Source organism: Otolemur garnettii, unplaced genomic scaffold (assembly GCF_000181295.1).
Source record: "Otolemur garnettii isolate 467f Iridium unplaced genomic scaffold, OtoGar3 scaffold00036, whole genome shotgun sequence".
In the NCBI taxonomy this organism is placed as follows: Eukaryota; Metazoa; Chordata; class Mammalia; order Primates; family Galagidae; genus Otolemur; species Otolemur garnettii.
Window position 1 is genome coordinate 1,556,833 of NW_003852431.1, and position 10,802 is coordinate 1,567,634.

Consider the following 10,802-nt stretch of genomic DNA (forward strand, 5'->3'; position numbering starts at 1 on the left):
ATCAAACTTTAAATTATACTATAAATCTATAGTGATCACAACAGCATGGTATTGGCACAAAAATAGAGAGGTAGATATATGTAACAGAATTGAGAACCAAGAGATGAACCCAGGCACGTATTGTCATTTGATCTTTAATAAGCCTATCAAAAATATAAATTGGGGGAAAGATTTCCTATTGAACAAATGGTGCTGGGAGAATTGGCTGGCGACTTGTAGAAGACTGAAACTGGACCCAGACCTTTCACCATTAACCAAAATTGACTCTCACTGGATAAGACTGAAACTTAAGACATAAAACTGTAAGGATTCTTAGAGAGAGTTCAGGAGAACATTTGAAGAAATTGGCCTGAAAGAATACTTTATGAGAAAGACCCCCTGGGCAATTGAAGCAACATAAAAATTACATTACTGAGATCTGATCAAACTAAAAAGCTTCTGCAGAGCCAAAAAAATAGTAAGTAAAGCAAGCAGACAGCCCTCAAAATGGGAGAAGATATTTGCAAGTTATGCTTCTGACAAAGGTTTGATAACTAGAATCCAAGAAAACTCAAACTTATTAATAAAAAAAGAAGAAGTAATCCCATTGTGGGCAAAGGATTTGAACACAAGCTTCTCTGAAGAAGATAGACACATGGCCTACAGAAACATGAAAAAATACTCATCATCTTTAATTATAAGAGAAATGCAAATCAAAACCAGTTTGAGATATCATCTAACTCCCATAAGACTGGCTTACATAACAAAATCCCACAACTATGGATGTTGGTGTAGATGTAGAGAAAAGGGAACACTTCTGCACTGCTGGTGGGAGTGCAAGGTAATACGTCCCTTTTGGAAAGAAATATGGAGAATACTCAGGGATCTAAAAGTAGACCTGCCATTTGATCCTACAACTCCTCTACGAGGTGTATATCCAAAAAACAAAAACTCACTTTATAACAAAGATATTTGCACCAGATTGTTCATTGCAGCTCAATTCATAATAGCCAAGTCATGGAAGAAAACCAAATGTCCATTGACCCATGAATGGATTAATAAATTGTGGTATATGTAAACCATGTAATACTGTACAGCCTTAAAAAAGATGGAGACTTTACCTCTTTTACATTTACATGGATGGAGCTGAAATATATCTTTATTAGTGAAGTATCTCAAAAATGGAAGAAAAAATATCTCATGTACTCAATACCATTATGAAACCAATTTATAATCACTCACACTTTCATATGAAGAATAGATCACAGCTATGGCCCAAGATGAAGGAAGGGGGGGATGGAAAGGCATGAGTGAGACAGATCAAGGGAGGGTGAATGATGGGATCATACTTATGGTGCATAATACAAGGGTACATGTTGGATATACTGTATAGAGTATGAATGTCTTAACGCAGTAACTAAGTAAATGAGATGAGGTATATATTAACCAGTGTGATGTAAGCATTCCTATTTCTATATGCAATCAGCACATTGTACCCCGTAAATCCATTAATGTATACATGACCTATGTGTTTATGATTTAATAAAAAAGTATAAGAATAAAAAAATAGATTTTTGTTTGATTTATTTTGTGCAGTTTATTTATAGGGAAGAAATACAGGACAATAAAAAGAAAGTGTATTGCTAGATTCTTAATAAGATGACTATTTTAAGAAAGATGGGTACTACTAGATTTTATTAGAACAAAGATATATATTCACTGTGGCTGAATGAGAAATAAGGAAGGAAACGGGAATAACATGGCCTACATGAGAGTCATCCCATGGTGAGAGGATCATCCTCAAAGAAGAGGCTGATATTAAGTGAGGAATGGAAAAAGATCATCCATGCCTTTCTTCTTATTGTGATTTTTATGGCTAGGGATAGCCTTGAATTTCATTTAAATTCAGCAAGGGTTGGATTTTCATATATGCATGGATTACCTTTTGTTATTAGAAAAATAGCCTATTGTCTTCTATTGACTGGTAAAACCAGATCTTTCATCCTGGTGTGAAGAGCACGTTGAGAGACTAAATAAATGACAAGGCAATTCTGGAAAAGAATGCAGTGTCTTTATGGTGCCTCCCATGTAGTTCGGTTCATTCAATAAACTGTGCTGTATGCATCAGCCAGGAAGGCTACAGAGAGTGCCACAATCCTTCTGTTCCAAGCAGAAGTTACCAGCATGTTTCATGGAGTTATTTTAGTTCCCTTAGGGTGGAATTCCCCTTCAAAACAATGGAGTTTTTGAAGATTCTCTGTTTCCTGCTAATTAAAACACTTGCTTTTATAAACAGATGTTCAAAATCTTTCTAGACTTCCCAATGGAACTAAGTATGAAGTGTATGAAAAATGAGTTTTTCACTTAAGCCAGACACACCATATTGGATGTTCTCTGATCAGTTGGTTCTAGTCTGGGTACAATGAGTGAAATAAAATTTTAATTATGTTATTCAGGTTGTCATTTACAATTGAAAACAAATTAAGAACACCAATTCTAGGTTTTCCTGCACAGAATTTTTTATTTTTTCTGGGTTATTGGTGTATACCCCTGCACAGGCTTTTAAAAGCAATACATTAATATAATAAGCAGTGATTTTGCATGACATTTCTCACTGAATATCCTCAGATATCTTTGGTCTGTAAAAGGAATTACTTGTTTTTCAAATGTTTTAATACACTCTCAAATCTCCAAAAGGTAGATGTCTATTGTAAGATAGACATGAGCGGGTGGGTGGTGAATGTGCTTAGGCTATTTTGGACTGGCTTGAGTCAGAATGCCCTAGTGATCATATGGAGTAGTCACAGGAATAGAGCTAATGGAGACCATGCAGGGGTGGGACCTTGCTGGTGGGTTACCTTGAGATAGAGGCTAACCGATGTCCCAGGGACTTTCTGAGATGGACAGACAGATGTGCCCATGCTGACCTAGGTTGTTTTGAGAGCAACCTGATTAGGACCCCTAGGAGGGGCCACCCAAGAAAGAACAGATGATCTGTCCAGGGGGTCCTCAAGGACTGAGTAGATGTTTGATCTCCAATAGAGGGTCCACAAGGACTGACCAATCAAAGAGAGGTAGAGTACAAAGTATTGATAAGGTCAAGATCTCAACAGAGGGTGCACAGTTAAGGTAATAGTGTCCCTAAGTAGACTACCCTCATTAACTTAGTAAAAATCACACTTGCCAGCACCAAGAAGGTTTACAAATACCATGACAACCCCAGGAAATTACCTGACAAGGATAGAAAAGAGACTGGTCTCAATTCGAGGCATTCTCCATTCTTTTCCGAGGAAAACTGAATATTCTACTCCCCACTTAACATAGAATTAGGAAGTCAGCATAAAAGGAGGAATCTTGTTAAACTCGGGGTCTCTTCTACTTTGGGGGGCTGACCTGTTCCTACTTGGGAACGCACTACCCTTTAATCTGTGATGAAATGTTGGCAGTTGGCATCTTTGCACCTCCTTCCTCTGCTCCTTCACTCCGTCAGCTGAGCACAGTGACCTTCAGCACTGGGAACTAAGAACCTGAGGACAGGGGGAACTGACATCTTGTTCCTCAACAACTGACAGTATTTCTGATATAAACAGCAACATCAGTATACTTATGAGCCACTGTTATTCCATCAAGACATTATTATCTCTGTCATTTCTGGGGAAAAAAAAACCCAAAACCCTCACATGTCTTTGGCGAAAGCATACATTTAAAACAGAAATAATTGTGCTGCTAATACCATTGTTGTTGTTTCTCATATTATCATTTTCCTATTCCTTGGATACTCTATCCACTACTAAGGCAAACTTTAAATAGTTCTCCTGAGATAGGTGATATTTCAAATTTGGCTTTTATTTAATATTCATTGGCATTTATTTTGATTACTGCTTTAGGCAACACCACAGTCTATGCCATAAAATGAGTGTTCCCATGAGCGGAGCACAGGAGGCGGAATTTATAGACAAAGAAGAGCCGAGAAAAGCAGACACAGAGAACAAAAAGCAGATGGGTGGTTTCAAAGGATTTCATAAATAACAGCAGCTGTGGTTACAGCCACCAAGTAAAGCGCTTGCTATATTCTCCTCAGATGGTCCTTCCAAATTATGTACACAGGCGAGTTTGTGGATTGATGATAATCAGGGTGAGACACAGAGTCCATCTGTTACAAAACAAACCCTGAACTTTTCTATTGACTAAATTTTTAGGTCACACAGTTTCCCAAGCTAATGAGCATCAACATTCCTCTTCTCGTTCTGTCTTCTTATGTATTTGCACCTCCATTTTCAATAAGTATCAGACCTCCCCTTAGCATCTTACCACCACCAGGAGAGCCATCAGAACTGTGGGGCCCAGGGTATGATTGAAATAGACGGGAAATTACTCTGTTCTATTGTGTTAGGTCTGCACATGCCCTCCTCCATTTCCATCTGATAATACTGCTTGCCACACATCGTAATTAATCCCCCCAGCTTCCATATCACTGCTTTGACTTTTCCATATACTATGTCATATGTCTGTACATTAAAAAATCAACCAAACGAACACAGAATCCCCACACTACAAGGAAGAGGTAATTTTAAAACATCACTGAAATGAAGACGTAGAATATTTCTATCCTTTTATAAAGGCATAGCAATTATATTTCAGGGACAATTACTAGTAGTAGAAGAGAATATTTATTGGAAACCATCATGAGATTAATTTTTCCAATTTTGGCAACATCAAATTATGAATCAAAGTCTATATCCAAAATTATATGATAGTTAAGAATATAGGATACAGAGGAATGATATCCAGCTCTAAAATAGTGTGAATTGAATTTGAGTAAAGAAAAATGTCAACATATATATAAAAACAACCACTACAAAAAGCATGTTACCATGGTAAAACTTCTTGGAAGGAAACCGCCTCTACATAAACGATGCACACCTGTCCTCTGCCAACCTGTTTGCTTCAATACTGTTTTTGTTGTAACGTTGATGAAAAAAAATGGTGTTGTTATATATTGTTTTACTTAAACTCACAGTTTCCAAGGAACTATAGATAGTGGTAAGTGAGAACTTACTTTATATATCATATATAGTTTTGATAAACTTTTATAAATCGCAAGTTCGGTTAATTTATAAAATAGAAGGAACTTTATTGTAGCTTTGCTCAGCATTGAAATTGTACTGCAAACTTCCATACGTTATTTCAACAGTTTTCTCAGTATCACTGAATAAATAGCATCTATTGAAAGCTGCCTGGGCTTTTAATATCATACTTTGTTTATTATTATGTGAATTTTAGAAATCTAGGTTTTTTTTATTTTATGCCCTGTTATATCACCACTATTGACTACATTATGTATAACAAATGCCTATTGAGTGAATGAAGAAATGAACAAAAGCCTATAAAATAATTGTCTTTTTGCCTGGACCTTTACTACTAGCATTTCATACTATTCCCTATTTTAGATTTTCTAGTAGTTTACTCCTAGAATAGTTTTTAATCCATAATAATAAGCCAAATGCCATTGACAGTAAGAATTTCAGAGGAAATATAATAATAATAATTTGTAAGAGAAGAGAGTATTCACGTAGCGTTTCTATGATACGTGATGCATTGTAAAAGCACTATAAATTATTGCATTGTATTGACAATATGTGCTAACCATTTGGGAAATCATTCTGTATCTGGTTTCTATCATCACTGAAGGCTAATAAGAGATGATATTTTAAAGTTCTGTAAATGTGAACAGAGAGAAGTAATTGAAAGGAAATTTCAGAGCTTTATTTTAGAAATCTTTTATTTTGAAACAATAATAGTTTTTATTGTATTTATGTCCTAACCAAGGGTGTTTATGAAAGAGACACATAAATAATAGCAAGACAAAGCTAAATGCATTTTTTAAAAACATAATGCTTTATCAAGCATTTTAAGCTGTATATAATGAATTTGTGTTAGTGCTTAAAATACAGATGATTTGTTTATTTAGAATTACAGATTAAAGAAAAATCATAAGCTCAAATATCAGCAGAGGTGTAAAAAAATAGATACAGGATACAAAATACTGTGTTCCCTAACGTTAGAGCTGCAGCCTGGAGCCATCCGTGGCCTTTGAGGAACCGGGTGGCACAGCATCCTGGCTGGAGCTCCACCTCCTGCCCCACACCATCCCCCCACCACTCACCTCCTCCCATCCTCTGTCCATGGAAAAATTGTCTTCCGTGAAACCGGTCCCTGCTGCCACAAATGTTGGGGACTGCTGACATAATAGACACATATTAAGACTTCTATTTGAGAGAATGAAACCGGAAAATACAAAAAAAAAAGTTACGTAAATAAAAGATTGAATTTTCTTTTTTGACAGTGCTACACCATGACCAAGGTAAAATTAATGAAAAATAACACAGCTCTAGAACTATTTTGATAGAACTATTGAATTCCATGTGTAAAGAGGAATTATTCTAACACTGTTATATTTCTCCCCAGTTTGGTCTTGAATTCTCTTCCTAGAGAGTGTCTATTAACCCCAGCCCTGCACTAATGGAGCCCCAGAGGATTTGTCCATATAGTTTACAGTGCACTTTCCTTGGGCTACACCTTTATTCTGATGCACAACGTAATGCCTGAGTGTCCAACCTGTCACCGGGTGTTCCTCTCTCAGGAAAGTTGGCACATCCTGTAGCTGTTGTCTGACTTAGGCCTAGTTTTTTTTTTGGCCAAGATAAGTATGGTCCAGGAGAGCCGTGCAGAGAATAATAAAATTAGGTTTGCGAGAGTTGGTCACATGAGACGCAGAGGAGAGAACTCAAAAAGAACACACAAAATAACATAAGTGTTGCATTAGTTACGTACCCAGAGAGAAAAGGACGGGATGGCACACGTCACTGGCCCGATGGAAATGGGGAGAGAGGAACAAGACAGAGCAAGGAACTTCTCCTGGGACGTTACCCGCACATGCTGGCTGTGTGCTGCTTTAGTCGGAAAGACTAAAAAAAGAAAGTAGAAAGAAGTTGTTCCCTGGGAACACTGAGACTGGGACAGGGCCACACTGTGACTGGGATGTGGTTACCGTGGTGCTATATTTGCTGCATGGGACAAATATCTGGGTGAACCACCTGAGGACCTGGAGCGAACTGGAAACCATGTCAGGGATAAGGAATTCCGGCCTGAGGAATGAGAACCTTACATCTATGGCCAAACGCATGAGAAGACAACAAACTTAAAAGTTAAAAAATTCTCTGCAATTGTATGCACTGATAGTAGTTTACTTTCAAAAGAAACGCAACCAAATACAAATAGATTTACACGTTTAATAGCTGCCACTGTGAGTTTTTTTAACGCAGTCTGGTTTGGAGCCTGGAGCCAGACACGGAGAAAACTCATGTGTCTCTTGCCCTATCTGACCTAACAAAACACTGGGGCCCCAAGGGAGGAAAAAATATTTTTTTCCTAGCATGCCAGCCACTGTGCTATAAAATAAAAAATATAATCTCACAGTACTTTGGTATTTACTTAAAAATAATCAATGTATAGAAATGTTGAAACAATCGTACAAATACTTTTCCTAAGCAAATTGAAAATAAATTACTGATACAACGTCCTTTCCGTATCCCAACCTTGTCTAATTTTTCAGTGTCGATTTTCTACAAAGGTATTTTTACCTAATTACACTGTATCAAAAGGAAGAAATTAGTTTCATGCATTATGTGTTATTTTTTACAGAATTCATTTAAGTGTAATAACTGTGCCAATATTCTTCTTTAAGTAAAGGGGAAAGGAAGGAAGGTATGAAGCGAAGGCAATATCATTAAAATTCTTTAAATTTTTTTCAAGAATTATACGCTGCTACAATACTTTCTGCTTTATAGATTAGAGACTTGTCTATACATGTAAGTATCGAATGGCTAAACAATTACTGGATGTGCTTTAACTGTGAAATCAGATGTGAAAGAGAAATGAATTGATGACAAAATCCATAAAATGAAGATTAATATTTCTAATATTTTGGGCTAAGTCTCAAAAATAAACCCAAAATTTATAATAATGAGAGGTTGCATTATAAGTTCTATAAAAAGGACTCTTCAAATGAAAATGGCTCTCATGAGAAAAATCATCAGAGCATCTTTGATTTTGAAATTACCTCTGTCTCAGGGATAAGCAAGTAGATGAGATTTCAGCTGGCCAGAAAGAAAACGTTTTCTAAATATTTCATCTTAATTAAGGCAGAGATTAGATAATAATGTTGTATTGGCAGTTTTGAAATGTTTTGATTACAGAAGACATTTTTGCACTTCATGTTAGATTTTCTCTGTGAAAATGCGGACTCAGCTATATTAGTAGGAAGAAGGGAACTCACGATCGTCAGAGGAAGGGGTTTCACAGGTAGGAGACATTTCTGTCAATAGAAAATTAAAAATGCATCGATCTTAGATGATACAAACAGTGGTCTAAAAGGAAAGACAGAAACTGCAAATAAAAGAAAGAGGGAGAAATGTAAAATACTGGAAAATAAGAATATGCAACAAAAAACATTTACTCATAAGTCTCAATTGTGTTCTCTGGTTCTTACAGCACCTTCAGAATACTGTACTGTGCCCAGGGCTGTGACCTCTCAGCCACACTGTTTATTCAAGTACTTAAACCTCATCCCTCCTCCAGGTGACGTCTGACTGGTATAAACATTAAATAATCATCACTTTGATTAAGAGACACCTGACCCAACTCTTCTAATACATTCCCTTTCCTTGCATTTGTACTTGCAAGTAAAGAAGTTAAGGAGTAGCTGAATATAATTCTTATGCCAGAAAGAATTAGGACGTGGTACTGCACACCTCGTTTTGAAATACCATATTCAGTTACGGCATATACAGACTGTGAATGAAAAAAACAAAAACAAACAAACAGCAAATCCCTGAACATTCTTCCATTATCTCTCTACATAGTTTACTTTGGGTCTTATTAAAATTTGGTTCAGAATTCAGAACTGTCTAGACAAATTTTCCTGTGTGGAGAACCCAGAGGGTGTTCTTTTTGCCTCTTCATGAATAAACAAGAGCCAGCTACTTAACACTGACTTGTGAAACTGTTCAGTCTAAGCATCAAAGTGAGAAACCAACTTGATGATATGGAAGCATACATGTTGGTGGTGATGTTTCATTTTTTCTATCACATTCTTGTTTTGTTCATTTCAAGTAAAACTGGAGTCATTTACTCTAAGTTAATAAGAAAAGTCTCTAAAGAACTCAATTCCTTTTCATGTCTTGATGGCTATTAATATACCAGCATGCTCTTTACCACTGAAGTAAGCAACTCACAGAGAATCCCAGGCCACCTGCTGAAATGGCACCTTTTAATATAAGTTCTCTGTTTGGAGCCTCAAATTTTTTCCATGTAAATTGAGAAAATAAAGCATATTTCTTCCTAAAAATTCCTGAAATATATTCTTAAATTATATTAAATTACCACCAATGCCTAGAATAAATATAGCCAGGATTTCAATTTGATTAAGATATTTCATGTTTTTTTTTTCTTGAAAATAACTCATCTTGAAAAATATCATTGGGGAAAAATCTATGTTTTTCTTGATTGTATTATGTAAACACTATAATAGCTTTTGACATTTTTGTTGTTAATCTGGGCCCTGAAGTTGTCTAGCAGAGTATAAATTCTATGTACTCTAATTACAGAAAATGACTGGTGATGTTCATTAAGGTAAACACTACTCAGATGCATTTTTTTACCTAACAAATGAGATTATAATGGATACTAACGTGAATATCAAAAGAACAATGTGTGTAAGCCTAGCAAATGTTTGAAAATAATGTCAGGTTGGAAGAAGACACAATATTAATGATAACAACCTAAAGCAAATATTCTAGATGCAGTTTTAACAACCCCTATTTGTAAGTAGCTATCACAAGCTCTCAAAGACAGGCAGCCAACTTGAATTTAAACTAACTCCGAATTCCCTTCTATTCTCTGAAATATTCTTCCTATCTTTTAATTCATATGGATTGCTGTTGAGTGAGGTTGTGAAAGAGAAAATAGTACAAGACCAAAAATTCGGAAGGAAACTGATGCTGTAATAATCCTTGCATTTAGAAAGGAGAACTCAAATAATGTATCTGGTATAAGATGACCAGTTCTCTGTGAGCAGATAGCCACATGCTATCATAAATCACATTTTGCTACTTTTGTAACAGAGATTTATATCTCAATTTCCATCCTACCTTTTTAATTTGTATTTCAGATGTATAAAATCTAAGAAAAACTTCCTGATATCTGTCACAACTTTTTGCTCTTCATTTCCCTTTTACATTTTTCTTCGTTATGTCCCACACCTTCGAATATTATCAGTTGTTGTATTAATTTTGTTCATCAATATTTATCAAAATTAGGCTCTCTAAAATAATGTTTATAGGTTCTATTTTAGGTCAGTGACACAAACTGAAACAAATTATCAACCATGTAGACATTATTCAGTTTGTGAAAATGTAAACAACTACATGGTTTTACTAGACCCAGAAATAAATGGCTATCATGAAACATAACTTTCAAAGATTATTCAAGGGTAAATATTAAAAACTTTCTCTCTTCTCTCTTCAGAGGTATTCTGAATTAGTTTGTTTTATATCTGAGCCATTAATTTCTCATGTATTTCCCCCTAACAAAGTTTATCTCAGGGATACCATCTATATTCATAAATTCAAACCGTTAAAAAATACTATATGTTGCATTTATATAATATATTCTAAGTTTGTTTTTTAACTTAGAACCAACTTATCCTGAGATGTCTTTCATTATTCTGTTTATGTTAGTACTGCCCATTAAACAAAGATTTT